General features: G+C 45.6%; 1 pseudogene; it reads right to left on the bottom strand.

The window, feature by feature from the left end:
• Nucleotides 1-5,630: 5,630 nt before the first annotated feature.
• Nucleotides 5,631-10,141, bottom strand: LOC136483837 (uncharacterized; annotated as a pseudogene).
• Between the last annotated feature and the right edge of the window lie 4,603 nt (nucleotides 10,142-14,744).

Genomic DNA, 14,744 nt, shown 5'->3' on the forward strand with positions numbered 1-14,744 from the left:
CCGTATCTGTTTCGAACGGGAAACGCCTAACTGGGTTACACCGATCTACGACAACGATAAGGAAGAGAGGTTATTTATACCTAGGGTGGCGGTGGAATCAGGCTAGCGGGGCAGTTGCGAGGCGACGCTGTGCAGGCAGGACCGCAGCGCCGACGAAGACGATCGGGGTCGCCTACGTACTCCAGGTCCCCTTCGACGGGTCCTGCTCTGCAAAAGAAGAATTATAATACTATAAGTTAAAAATATCGACAGAACCTTCCCTACACGGGGAGGTTTCCAAAACCTACAAGAAAAAAGCCAGCACGGTGGCCGACAGCATATATACGGCACGAAGGCCCACACATCCACGTACGGCAAGAAGGCCCACACATCCACATACGGCACGAAGGCCGTCAATGACATACAAGGCGCGAAGGCCGACAACCGGGGGGGGCTTTATACCTTGGGTGGCGGTGGAGTCGGGCGACGCGGTGCCGGGGTGCGATAGTGTCGGTGGTGCTGGTCGCTGCCCTCTCTTTTCTTGCATATCCTGTTTACTGCATACCCAGCAGGTCTATTAATCAGGAGGTGGACCTAGAGGCAGTAGTCACTCGTGGTGTTCCTGTTAGTTTTAGTATCCTCTTCCTTATTATTCTCAAGGAGTTCTGGGAGATTTATGTTTATGTCTTCTCCCAATGGACCATGGCTTGGATGCTCTGCGAGTACATCATGTCGCCGAAGCTGCGGTGTTCATTGATGCGAGGGGTGGTGAGACTGATGCGCAGATTAAGCACCAGAGGCCGATGGGACCAACAGGTGGGGCAATACAACATCTTGATCCAGTGTCCTATACTCCTATGTTCAAGTTAAATTTGAGCATCCTGCGTCCTACAACTGTCAAGCTGCAGACCCATGTTATGAAGGCAATGCTGGACTCGCTCAAGGACCTGCAAAGCCCACACAGTTTGAGCTCCTACTTTCCAAATGCCTTGGGGTTCAATCAAGCTGGCATCGAACAGTTTTCATGGGCAAAATAAATTTGAGGCTGGCACCCACAGGATACTAGTGTGGCACATAGCCACATGTCTCTGTGAGATTCAGCTATATATGTGGCAGTGACACAGCCGCATCTCTCAAGCCTTTCCGGTTGCGGTTGCGGCCAAGGATTTTTGTCCATAGATCAAGGATACCCTGGGACTCCGAAGCTATGTGGGGTGATTATGTCGTCTCTGTCACCTTATCCAATTATTGTGCATATCTGCTTACTCGGGAACCAAGGCTGGTACCAGACAATGCCCTCGTGTGTAGCAAGGTATTTTTTTGCTGTTAGAGATGAGGTCTGGTCAGCCACTCGCAGGTGTAGATCGCTGCAGGACATCCATGAACACCTTGTGGGTAAGGCAGCAGCGGCCGACGGGAAGCATAAGGCAACTGTGAAGATGGGCGCAGAGCTAGCGCGGCAGCTGTTACAGACATATAGCTCAGAAGCTGCATGGAAAGTTCTATCGATATTCTGGATAGGTTTGCTTATGCACTTGGCTGCATTCACCAAAGCCGAAAGGCACAAGACACATCTCCAAGGACGCGGGGAGCTCATAACACACCTGTGGGCTCTTCTTTGCCATGCTGGCTTCCATGGGACCAGCGGCGGTGAAGAAACGTCAGATACAGAGGTTGATTTAGATTGAGGATACGGTGGACTGAGCTGGTGCTTAGATAACCTTCATCCTTTCCAGCTTGTCCTTACTGTTTGGGGGATCCATTGAAATTAAATTGCATTGAGAGGTAGATTGGTACGTGTTCTTTGCTGTCTTTACAAAATGGGTGATGATCCCTATTGTCCAAGACTTCAGCACTGAAGCATTTTTTCTGTTGCAAGATGCTTATCAGCTTATGTACTGATTTTTTTTATATCAAATAAATGTTTCAATCGTTTTGCCTGTAGCACTGAATAATGATTAGCATTATATTACATCAGCCTTTTCGATATCCTACTCCTTTATTTGCAATGAACAGTTCCTGGTTTATTTGTGTACAATGTATTGGTCCCCTCCCTTCAGGGGTTCACTGTGCATCACATAACAGTCCCTGGATCAGTAGCTAAAACACACAGGTTGAACAGCTTGATATAAAAAGCCATACTTTTATTGATAACGGCAAAACACATTTACAACAATTTAAAATTTACATAGCTTGGGGCATTGGCTTTACCAAGCTAGTACCAGTGACCCGAAATTTGCTGACTGCTGCCAGGGAATTCCCAGTTCTTCAATCTCCACCCGTTGTTTGTGTTGGACTCCCTCCATTGCCAGTTTGCACTAATAAATCTTTCTTTGTCACGAGCCTTTCATTCATTCATCAACGAATCACCAGCAAAAAAACTGGCTATAAACTGACCAAAGACCGAGAGAGCTTCCACTTGCATTTCTGCCAAGTCAACGAATCTCTTCACCGACAGCATTCCCACCTACAATATCCAATCCATATAGCTACGGACCATACTAGAATTAGTTCATTTTATTCATTCCAGGCTCCAGCACGGCATTTGAAGGGAGGAGGAAACCTTTGAGTATCTGCATACAGTGCGTGCTGACTGCTGCTCACCACCACGATGCATCTCTCCGCCGCAGCTGCAAGGTTGTTCGTGCTGCTCATCACGGCATCATCCTACAGCTTTACCAATGCGCAGCAGCCACAGTCCCACCAGCCACCAGGTCTTGGTGATTCCAACTCCAACCTTGCAGCCAAGTGCCTCATCAGCTGGGCAACCTGTCGAAGTTACAGTATCTCAACATTTGCCATACGAGCACGAGCTCGACGGATTTGTCATGGCTGACACGCCTACCTTTCCTAGAGTACCTTAGTCTCGGGTCGATGAATCTCAGCACAGTAGTTGACTGGCCTCATGTGGTGAACGTGATTCCTTCTCTCTGAGGGTCCTGGACCCTACTGGTTGCTCCCATAGAACTGCAAAAAAGCAGCAATCGCTAGCACGCCTCAACCTAACAAACCTTGAGGAGCTCCATCTCTCAGGCAACCAGTTCGACCACCCAATTGCATCATGTTGGTCCTGGAACCTAACAAATATCAAGTACCTCATCCTGGAGGATGCCGCTTTGTATGGTCAAGTTCCTGAAGCACTGGGAGCCATTACAGCCCTGCAATACCTTGATCTATCGCATAACCCAATCGAAATGCCCCCACAGCAACCTTGATGAACCTTTGCCACTTGTGGTACCTGGATCTGGAGGGGTGTTCTTTAAATTGCAATGTGACTGAGGTAATTGAAGGGTTACCGCAATGTTCGTCCAATAGATTGGAGGAACTGCATCTGGGTTCAGGTCAATTGGTGGGGACCCTACCAAATTCCATGGTGCACTTAACCGGATTAGCTGTTCTTGACCTTAGTCACAACAATATTACTGGACCTCTACCAGCATTTATTGGGAATTTTACAAGCTTAAAGACCCTCGACCTCGCTTTCAACCTCATCACCGGAGGCGTGCCACATGAGATTGCTGGCATGTCAAGTTTGATCAAGTTAGACCTGTCCAGCAATGATTTACATGGACTGATCACGGAGGAACACTTTGCTGGTCTAAACAGCTTACAATACATAGACTTATCTCATAACTCTCTGAAGATTGAGATGAACTCGGAGTGGCAGCATTCATTTAGACTGTATTATGCAAGCTTTGCCACTTGCCAAATGGGTCCTCTTTTTCCTGGATGGCTGCAGTGGCATGTGGATCTTTACTATCTAGACCTCTCACGCACAGGAATAATTGATACTCTTCCACACTGGTTCTCTAAGGCCTTTTCAAAAGTTCAATATTTATACATTTCTGACAATCAGCTCAGTGGAAGTTTGCCCACAGATATGGAAATGATGTCTCTCTGCTGGAAGTTCTCGCTCTCGATTCCAACCAATTAAATGGTCCAATACCACCTTTGCCACGAAACCTGACGGGCTTGGACCTCTCAATGAATTCCTTGTTTGGACCCCTGCCCTCGGATTTTGGAGTTCCAAAACTGATACACCTTGTCCTGTTTTCTAATCGATTTGCGGGTAGTATTCCAGAATCTATTTGTAAATTTGAGCAACTGAGGATCATAAACTTGGCCAATAACTTCTTTAAAGGAGAATTTCCCAAGTGCTATGGGATGACAAGTATTACAACTTCTGGAGTTAAGTAACAATAGTTTGTCTCGCCAGTTCCCACCTTTTCTGCAAAATTGTACTAACTTGACACTCCTAGATTTGGGAGAAAATATTTTCTCAGGCAGTTTGCCTGTCTGGATTGGAAACTTCGAGAGACTAAGATTGCTACGGCTCAGTCACAACAAGTTCTCTGAGAACATTCCAACAGGCATCACAAGTCTCAAGTGCCTTCAGTATTTGGATATGTCAGACAATAATGTATATGGTTCATTGCCTAGGAACTTCATGGATTTACCAAGCTAGTATACACACGGGCCTTCTGCGACTATCCCGGAATAGTAGTATCTCTTGGTATTAATTTGACAGAAAATAAAAAGGGGCATCAATTTAACTATGATCCGAGCGTGATGATTATTCTTGGACATGATGAGCATCGACTTGTCTTCGAACTACTTGACGGGTGAAGTTCCAGAAGAAATAGGTACCCTAGTTGCATTGTCAAATTTGAATCTCTCACGAAACCACTTCAGTGGAAATGTACCCAACAAGATTGGGACAATGCAGTCACTAGAATTCCTTGACCTCTCTAGGAACATGCTTAACGGGGAAATACCCACAAGTCTATCGAATTTGGCATTCTTAAGCTATATGGATTTGTCGTACAACAATCTAACCGGAAGAATACCATCCGGATCGCAGCTTGACACCCTCTATGCAGCAAATCCCTCCATGTATACCGGCAACATCGGCCTTTGCAGGCCTCCTCTTGAAAATAATTGCTCAAGCATTGATGCACCAAAGCAAGGTCACTCAACAAAAACTGAAGATGGTCCAGGGCTAGAATTCTTCTACATTGGACTTGGATGCGGATTCGTAGCTGGAATCTGGGCAGTTTTCTTTTCTCTGTTATTCATGAAACGATGGAGAATTGCTTATTTCCGCCTCTTCGACACGCACTGTATGACAAAACATATGTGCTTGTGGTTGTTTATTGGGCAAGACAGACAAGGCAGAGGCAGGCAACCGCAACTGAAGCATCAAAAAGCAACTATGGTTGCCAAAGCATGAAGTACAAAACTATATAATGAAGCAACATGAGCATTTATGCAACTTGGGTGTAATTGAAGTGTTATGTTTTAGTAGCAGACAAAATAATAGTACCTTCTGCATGTGCTTTTTGTATTATTCGTGGTGAACCAGATAATTGCTATGGAAATTCAAATGCATTGTGTGTAAATTTGTAATATACAGTACCTCGACCAACATTAAGATATTCAAATGCATCTTTACTGGGTTACCAACATAGCCCCCCCTGCAAATTTTGCATACCAGCACGGAAAGCCTGAAGCCTAATATTGCGTCTAATCTATGTATTTCAAGCAAACACATAATGCAACTTGACGAACAAGGAATAAGAAATAGTAATCCGCTTCTTTTCTGACTATGGCCAAGCAATTTTAACATAGTACCTGGCAATGACAAAAAAAATATCAAATACAGTGTGTACTAGCCAAGCATGCTGTTTTATACAAGTTTCATAGAATCCAGTGCAGGGTTTTTTTTCCAGAGTACCCCTAGCATAAAACTGTCATAGCAGCGCCAAAACATTGCTGTGTCATGCCTCACAATTATGAAACAAATGCAGGGCACGACATTAATATACATAACCGATAAAAACAACTCACAAGTCACATCCTCCTCATTGCTTCAATGTTATTGGTGTGAAGTGTCTGCTTCTTTCCTCTGCCACTGCTGCCTAGGTGGCTGGCCATGAGGCTGTCTTCTTGATGCATTAGCTCTGTTTCTCCTTCGATGGCCTGAATTCTTGGGCTTATTGCTACTGGCGTTGTTTGCCAGGCCACTGTTGCTCTGTTTCTGAGGTTGAAGTAGCAGGTGTCTTTGCTGGGATCAGCAGTCTCTTCTTCAGCTGTTTCTGGCATGCTGGGAGGAAGAGAAACATACATTCCTGGTTGTATGGCAAGGTCTTTCTTTGGTTCAATCAGGCCGTTTCGTTCTTGCTGCAGATTAATAAGTGACTCGATTCTTTTTCTCCTGTTTTGCTCTGCCTCAGAATGGAGTAACTCCTTTTCATCTTCACCCAGGTCACCTGTTAACAATGTCTGAAGGTGAACAGACAAATACAGAAAGCGTTATTGTTGGTCTCATTGAAATAGTTTAGAGTAACAATATGAAGGAAAATGGTGATTTGGCCTCTAAATATCATGTTCAATATTTGGATGGAGTGAAACTAAACTACCAATGTATGTAAAAGCAGGAATGGTGCAATTGTGCATGAATCATATCTGATACATACCAGCCGGGAAGTATTGTCACCCAACAGATCACGAACATGCTCAATATCCTTCTCATCAAACACTTTGCGGCAAACTGGACAAAATCCTCTTGGCTGATTCACATTATAATGCTTTGTCTGAGCTGGACAAATTGAAACCCTTAGAAGCATCAATAACTAGTTGCACAAGCTAAGATTAACAATGTTTAGCATATCAAACCAACAAACAAAAGTGTTAAATACATGTATGGAAGGATTTACATTGTCACATTTCCAGCCTTGAGGCCAGAGTGCTAAATGCCATTGTATGCGAGAAATAATATTGCAGACTTAATGTGCTTCCCTACAGTAGTAAGTCAGTAAACTAATGCTACCAGAATGTATTATCCTTGTTTGAAAATGGACGAGAAGCCTAGAATCCAATTGCAATTTATAAGAGAGAGCACACTCTTGACTTTATATCAGGCAAAAGCTATGGGAATAATATCAATATCAAACATGAACATAACTAACAAATATACTCAAAACTCAAATAGGGAAAACAGTTAAACGCGAAATAATGTCAGCACCTCCAGTATAACGCTCCTTCAGGTTGGCGTCACCATGTTGGAGCCATTCCCACCATCTCATAATGCAGTCACTACAATGGAAAAGTGCAAAAGTATAAGCTACAAACTAGACAGAATAAATTGCTTCACTATTGTACAGTTTTGTCAACCTGTGGAAGCAGTGGTAGCATGACATCAACTTCATAAATGGCAACTCAGATCCAACCTTATCCTCTCCCACTAAGGATATAGACACAATGGACAATCCCCAGCTGGATGATTCATATTCGAGAGGATCTCTCCGGCTTCCTGCGTGCAAACTTACTTAGATCATGCGAAAGATATGGGAACACGATCCATCCTCTTAGAATAACAATTCTTATCATGGTTATTAACTGATTCTAGTTACAGAATTATTCAGAGGATGTGTTGGTATGTTTTGGGGAATTCGGACACAAGACTTTGTTTAGTATTTTATAAAACAAACTTGCAGCATTTCTTGTTCTTTCATCACTTCTTACAATTAAAGCTAACATACAAATCATTGAATAATATCTTCGAATGAAGGAACTAAACTTAGTTAGAGCTATTAGAAGGTGTGGATGCAACCCAGGTTGTTATCCTCTTTGACTCTGCCTTCCTATTTTTTCATATTTACAATGTCACCTAGTCCTTCTAGGTTGGTACAGTTTTTTTTAAAAAAAGAAGAAAATGTCATCTGATAGTATAGCCTAAAGATACCAGAGTTTCAAGAGTTTAGTATAGTACACAGATGTCATTTTATTGCATCCTTTCCTATATAAAAATAAAGAGGAATCTGTAAAGGTAAAGAAAACTGAGATCAGGCACTCAAGACACTTTAGAATATAGATGCAAATGCATGTATTGTTTCAACTGACACATTATGAGTGAAAAGTCTTCGGAACATCAAGACATTAAAAAATCATTGTTATGTACCGTACACAAAGCAAAAGACAATAAATACCTCACACAATGTCACAAGCATTGGGTAGTTTGAAAGTTCTTTTGCCTTGTTCTGGATGCTGGTAATAAGATATATCTGTCGATTCTCGTCAAGGCCCTTACTTTCCACAGCATAAATATGTGGTGGTTCCTTCGGATACTGCAAATTCAATGTGGCTATGCCATAAATTCATAGTGCACCGACAATCCAACATTGAACAGTAACAAAAAATATAACAAATTATGAACTATACTGAACAAGGTTATGCCCGAGAGGATGGCAGCTGCACAGGATGATACTGTAGAATAATGTTCAAGCATATTTAGCAATCATATGAGCTTAGTAATTTGAAACTCTTATGACATAGAATTGAATGTGAAATTTACAGTGGTCATAAAGTCAGGAAATGCGTTCCCCACTAATCTTATTCATACTACATATGTTTTTTGTTCAAAACCTATGATGCTAATACTACAATGTGTGTCCTTTTCACTTGAGAGAAAAAAAGGCACACTGGTTTCATCATGATAAAACCCTATGAGTGCTTCCCAGACAGACATTTCAGAGGAAAAATGTTGTGTGTTCACATTATTTCAAAACAGAGGTTTTCAAAAATCTCGTTATTTCTATGTAAGTATGTATAACATACATTTTTACATGTACAAGAAAATCATTAAGGCATTAACTAGCATGTAATATACTTAACCATAGCTACCTAACCAATAATGCATGGCAATATGAGGATTTGCACGTTACAATGATGAACAACACAAGGGTAAACAAAGTTTACAAACTTATAATAGGCACTTATAAAACTAGCAGCCACTGACTATAATTTGTAAAGGAAATCAAAAAAATTGAACATTTGTTCCATAAAAGTTCTCCATAAAAAGGAAGTACCTAGAATTTAGATAGGGATACACACCAGATGAAAATATTGAAAGGTGGTAGATTCATACCTGTAAAGATGCTTTAATTCCAAGAAAGAGCTCCACAAACTGAAAGAGAAAAAACCAAATTAATACACATATAAACTATAAATTATAATGTATAACTCCTAATGGAAGGAGCGTTATTTAGGGCAAATGTTGGTCACAGTACCAGCGTGGATTGGAAAACATGAGCAATGTCTAAGTTTAAGAAATAAACAGTAAATAATCTCTATGCCTTCAATCTCATACAATGGAAAATGAGAGATGCTACAATTACAGTGACTTCAAAGCTCATGGAAAATGCACAAGAAGGGGTTTTCAATAAGAGAAGCAGCAAGAAGTTACTGCTGGCATTTGTACAAAGCCTTCAATTATGATTAATTGATTATCATTGCAAGAGATCAAACAACAGCTCATAGGGAATCACGTGGCAAACTACAGCCTATCCTACAAGCATAGTAGCTCTCCTGCTTAGTATCCCAGTCCTCCAAGTTCAGATTCCAACATAAAGGCTCGAAATTTGTAATTGTAGCAAAGCGTAATTGACCAGAAAGTGCACTTGACTGTTCGAACAACTGGAAACAACTAAGCACCAAAGCATGTACCCTCTTGGCTCTTTCCCTGCCAAGACAGCGGCATCAGGTCAACCATGGCAACACATTGCAACAATTGATCAGAGTAATCTTATTAACTAAAACAATAGCATCAGGATGACGACACCATGTATATACCATAAACTTAATCAATCTGCAAGCCCAGAAGGGCTAACCACAAAAAACCTAAATCCTGCAACTAGAAGGCCTAAACTTCAACCAAAAGCTAACGTCCCCCCTCTCCTCCAACAGCTAGGGTTCAGCTCAGAAAATACGGCAACTCCCCCACCAGCTACTACCGAATAATACTACCGGGCAGAGCAGCGGACCGGTCAACCGGCCGATCGAGCACGCGATTCGTCTATCCGCGACTCCCGTCACTCGATCGGGAGAGATGGAGGCAAAGGGGGTGGGGTGGGGTGGGGTGCGGCGAGACGAGACGAGATGGACCTGCTGCGAGGAGTCGTCGGCGGTGCGGGGCCGCACGTGGACGACGAGGTGGGGCGGGAGGTCGAGGAGCACGCGGACGTCGTCCCCGTACACCGCCGCCACGGCCTCCAGCTCCAGCCGCAGCTCCTCCTCCGCCTCCGCTTGCGCCGCCGCCATCGCCATCAGTCACCGCCGATCTTTTTTTCCCCTCCCCAACTCTCTGTCTCGAGGGACATCTAACTTTTTTAACCGATAACACTCGATTGCTATTTTTACACGGGGCCATCGGTAACACTCCTAATTTTTTTTTTTTTTTTTTTTTTTTTTTTGCTATTTTTGCTGACGTGCCATGCCACATAGTCAGCCAACGTGGCAGCATCTCTCTTCCCGCTGCTGCTTCTCTCTCCCTCCACTAGTTGACATGTGGGCCCCACTAGTCAGGTTCATCTTCAACCTTTGGCCACCGGAGAAGGGGTGAGCATGCGTGCGGGAGGGGGATCATGTTCCTGTGGGCGCTCTTCCTGGTGGCCATGACGGCCACATACCTGAGCGTTCACTCCTTCGTCGACACCTCCTCCTGCTACTTCGCTGCATCCTGGGGCGAGCTGCACTGGGAGTGCCAGATCCCGAGCGTCGGCTTCGCCGCGGCGGCCTCCCAGGTCCACGGAGGGCGCGGGGCTGTCTGTGCTCGTCACGGGTGCCACCGGCATCATGGGGGCATCCTCCTCCGTCGTCTATGGACTCAACGACCGTGTCCCCCACGCTCGCGCACCACGGCGAGGCTCTGGCTCCGGCCACGGCTGTGTCCGCCCCGCACCCAATGGTCGGCCTCCTCCGTGGCCCCTACCATCGCCGCCCTGGCGCCCTAGGCCCGCGCGTCCCTAGGACGACCCCGCGCGCAGACGCGCCCTGCTTTGGCCGGCCCTGCGAGGAGACTGCGCCCACAAGCAGCGTGGGCGCGGGTGCGGTCGCCGTCAGAGAGAGTAGGGAGCGGGAGTGGGTCAGCGTCGGGCCTGTTCGTTTGGCTGGACTTGTTCGTTGCTGGTTCGTGAAGGAGTACTGCTGTCTGGTTTGGTGTGAGAGAAAAATACTGTTCCGGCTGGCAATTTACGATCGTTTACGACAAGCACAAGCCAACCGAACAGGCTGCATGTCCGCGGCGCGAGGGCCTACGTAGAGGCGGCGGCGAGTGCGTCCAGGGCGTGATTCGCCCCTTCTCCGGTGGCCAGAGGTTGAAGATGAACCTGACTAGTGGGGCCCACAAGTCAGCGAGTGGAGGGAGAGAGTAGCAGCAGCGGGAGGAGAGGCGCTGCCACACTGGCAAACTGCGCGGCATGCCAAATCAGCAAAAATGACAAAAAATTAGGAGGGTTACTATTGACAAATGTGTAGGTGCCCGTGTAAAAATGGCAAACGAAGGAGTACCATCTGTAAGGATGGCAAAAAGTTAAATATTCCCTGTCTCGAGGGTCGTAGGAAGAGGCATGGGTAGCTGAGAGTCAGGGAATTAAGGTGGGAAATTGACTTTCGTCCAAATTCCTTATTTGGTTTGTGAATGGAAATAAGGAGAATTGAAGAAGGAATTCATATTGGGGTTTTGAGGGGGAAATTAGAAGGCAAATCATGATGGACGATGCGGTTCCTACCTAATTTCCTACGGTGGAAATTGAATGGGAGTTGTGTTCTTAATGAAAGAAAAGTAGATCCGCACCGTCCATCATGATTTGCCTTTTAATTTCTCCCTCAAAACCACGATATGAATCTCCTTTTCAATTCCCCTTCTTATTTCTCTTCACGAACCAAAAAAGGAATTGGGACTAAAAGTCAATTTCACACCTTAATTCTCTCTATCAACTTCCACCACTAATTCACATGCCTCTTCCCACGTAGTTGCCAAACACACTCTAGGGAATTGATTAGTAGAAGTTAGCTCTCTAAATTTCCCTTCCACTTCCTACCAGAACTCCCGTTCTCGTAAAATAAATAAGAGATTTGTAAACTCCTGTCTCCCTGAACTTCTATTCTCCCATCACCCCGAACCAAATGAGCCGTGAAGTCTGAACGAGACAACAAAGTAGGGAGGTAGTTCCGTGGGTCTGGGCGGGCCGCGTTGGCAAGGAAAGGTGGGCCAGGCTTCTGAGGGCGAAATGTTGTGGCCTAGCCCAAAACATTAGTTAATTATTTGTTTCTCGGAATAAAAAGCAACCGTCACAGCCCAATTCGAACCTGGGTGCCTGACCACAGCTAAGTCTGGGATTCTTCTCCAAAAAAAAAGCTAAGTCTGGGATTTTTTGTTACTTTTTGTCTTTTTGATCTAAAAATTTTACTAATATAATAACTACAACATGTGCACAACTAAAATTTTGGTAGTGAATGAAAAATACTCTATTTCACAACGCCACACCTGGAGGGGTGGTACAACCGTTGTAATATGCGTGAATATGCTTTGTGCCTATTACGAGCAATTGTTTATTACAAGCATGTTTACGGTCTCTTTACCTCGAACCGAACTGTGGAAACTTCTTTGGCATGTCATTGATCCACACTTCATGCCTCTCCATAAAAAAAAAAACGGCGAGCATGAACAGAGATTTCGTGCTTTCTCAAAGGCGACACCTGTCAATAAAAAAAAAGACAACGGCAAACTCATCCACTACTTTCTTCCAACATGTCACGTATGGCTCTGTTTGGATCCATGGGTTAGAGCTAGTTTGGGCTAGTTGGAGCTCAACTAGCCCTAAAGTAGCCAAACAGGAGGGTTAGAGTGGGTTATTTGCAACTAGCCCACCCTAAAAAACTATCCCCCCAAAGAGGTGATTATTTGGGCTAGTTGGGGCTATTTGAGGTGGGGTCCACTGTTTTTTCTCTACTTTCACCCGCACCAATGATTTGGAAAGCACATTTATTATCATTTTAACCCTTGTATCCAAACATCTCTTAGGCTAGAGTTAGTTCAGGGCTAGTCCTGAGCTAGAAACTAACTCTAACCTCTAGCTGTGCTAGAGTATCCAAACAGGACCTATGACTAACTACTGAAGAAAGCCTGTGCTGAATGCTGATGCAGCCAAGGTTAGCCGCTTTCAGTACGTTGCGTGATTGCTTAAGTGCACTAGGAGAGGTACGTGTGCATAGGTATAGGATAAGACACGGGCCATCGGACTAATTTGTTGCACCCCAAAGGCCAAAGCCCAACCAGCAGCGCAGTTTGACAGCCCACAAACTCAAGTCTCAAGCCCGTGAAGAAGCCCAGGATTCCAACCCAATCGTACGTGCACAGCTGCAAGACAAGCCACGTAAGCAAAACAAATTTACTAGGCAAGAAAGATATACAATAAGTTAGTCCCTTCTTCTTTTATATTACAAAATAAACAAATCGAAACATATTTTTATTTAGGGTGGGGCCCACCTTATCTTGACTTTTCCTTTAGTATATCCCTCCGTCTTCCTCCCAACACTGGCGTGCTCACCCGAGCATCAAGGCCTGAGCAGCCATCTTCCATCTCCGCGATGTGCACAAGTAAGCTGTAGACGCTAAGGAAGGGCACGGCGAACCAGAGCTATCGAGTTGGCATCGTACGTTGAGATGCGCTGCATTTTTTTCGAAATTAATTAAATGCCAATCGTACATTTATCAGCAGTACCGTCGTCACAAATACAGTAGATCAGGGTTCTTCGCACAGATTGGATTGGATATTCCGTGTACCTGTGTAGATCCTACTACGTTACCTATCTATAAAAGACTATAAATCTATAAAACCCTATAAATTTGAGGGTGACCTATCGCAGATACTGTTCATCCGGGGCAAACGCAAACTCAGATCCCTGTATATGAACAGTAACGGGTCCCTTTTTCCTCCACCTTTCGCTGTTGTACACATTTGAGGGATGTCCTATCGCAGATACGGTTCATCCGACGCGAACACAGACTCAGATCACTGTATACGAACAGTACCCACCCGATAAGGAACAGTACCAACCTTTGTTTTCTCCACCTTTCACTAGCCCGCGCGAAGCGCGGGGTAGTTTATATTAAATTTCTGTTTTAGAATCATGCCATTTGGAAGCATGCGCTGTCCGCCTATCTACCCCGATACGCGCAGTCGACATCTCCGATCAGCAGTATGGACCTGTTCTTCATCCCAATCAGCAGTTTCCTCAGCTCGGTGTCGGACCGGACGGCGCCGAGGCAGAGGTCATACATATCGAAGTGGAGGTGGTTGGAGATTGCGCCCCGTGGATGATCGAGGTAGCCTCTCTTCCACGCCCTCCCCATGCGCTCGTAATACTACATCTTGCCCCAGGAAGCTGTCCAGGTCGAGGTCGTCCAGCATGTCTTGATGCAGCACCGCGTCGTCCATGGCCAGCATCACGAACGTGGAGGCGTTGCGGAGCCTGACGGGCCGCCACTTCCCCCACTCGTTGCTGCAGAGCTTGGCCTGCCTCCGGTCCCGCACCATGGCCTCGACACTGGCCATGACGAACGGCAGGTAGGCGCCGAGCACCAAGTCCTTGTGCTTCACGGGGCGCATGGCGAGCGTGATCTGCTCTGCGCCGGTCCCGCGCGGCAGGCTGGCCTTGACCACGGGCGGCGTGCCGGTCGGCGCCGTGGCGAGGAACGTGGAGCGTGATCTGCTCCGCGCCGGCGCCACGCGGCAGGCTGGCCTTAACCACCTTGCGCCTCTTCGCCGCCGCGCTCTGCCACGTGCTAGGCCACCACGAGGAGGGGGCCCAGTGGCTACACGATTCCGCCGTGCCTGACCTCTCCCGCCTCGAGCACATGATTCAGTTCGTGCAGGCCGTCCTTGTTGCCTCGGTCGGCTCCGCACCGCGCGCCGTGGCAGGCT

Source organism: Miscanthus floridulus, chromosome 9, assembly GCF_019320115.1.
Source record: "Miscanthus floridulus cultivar M001 chromosome 9, ASM1932011v1, whole genome shotgun sequence".
Classification (NCBI taxonomy): Eukaryota; Viridiplantae; Streptophyta; class Magnoliopsida; order Poales; family Poaceae; genus Miscanthus; species Miscanthus floridulus.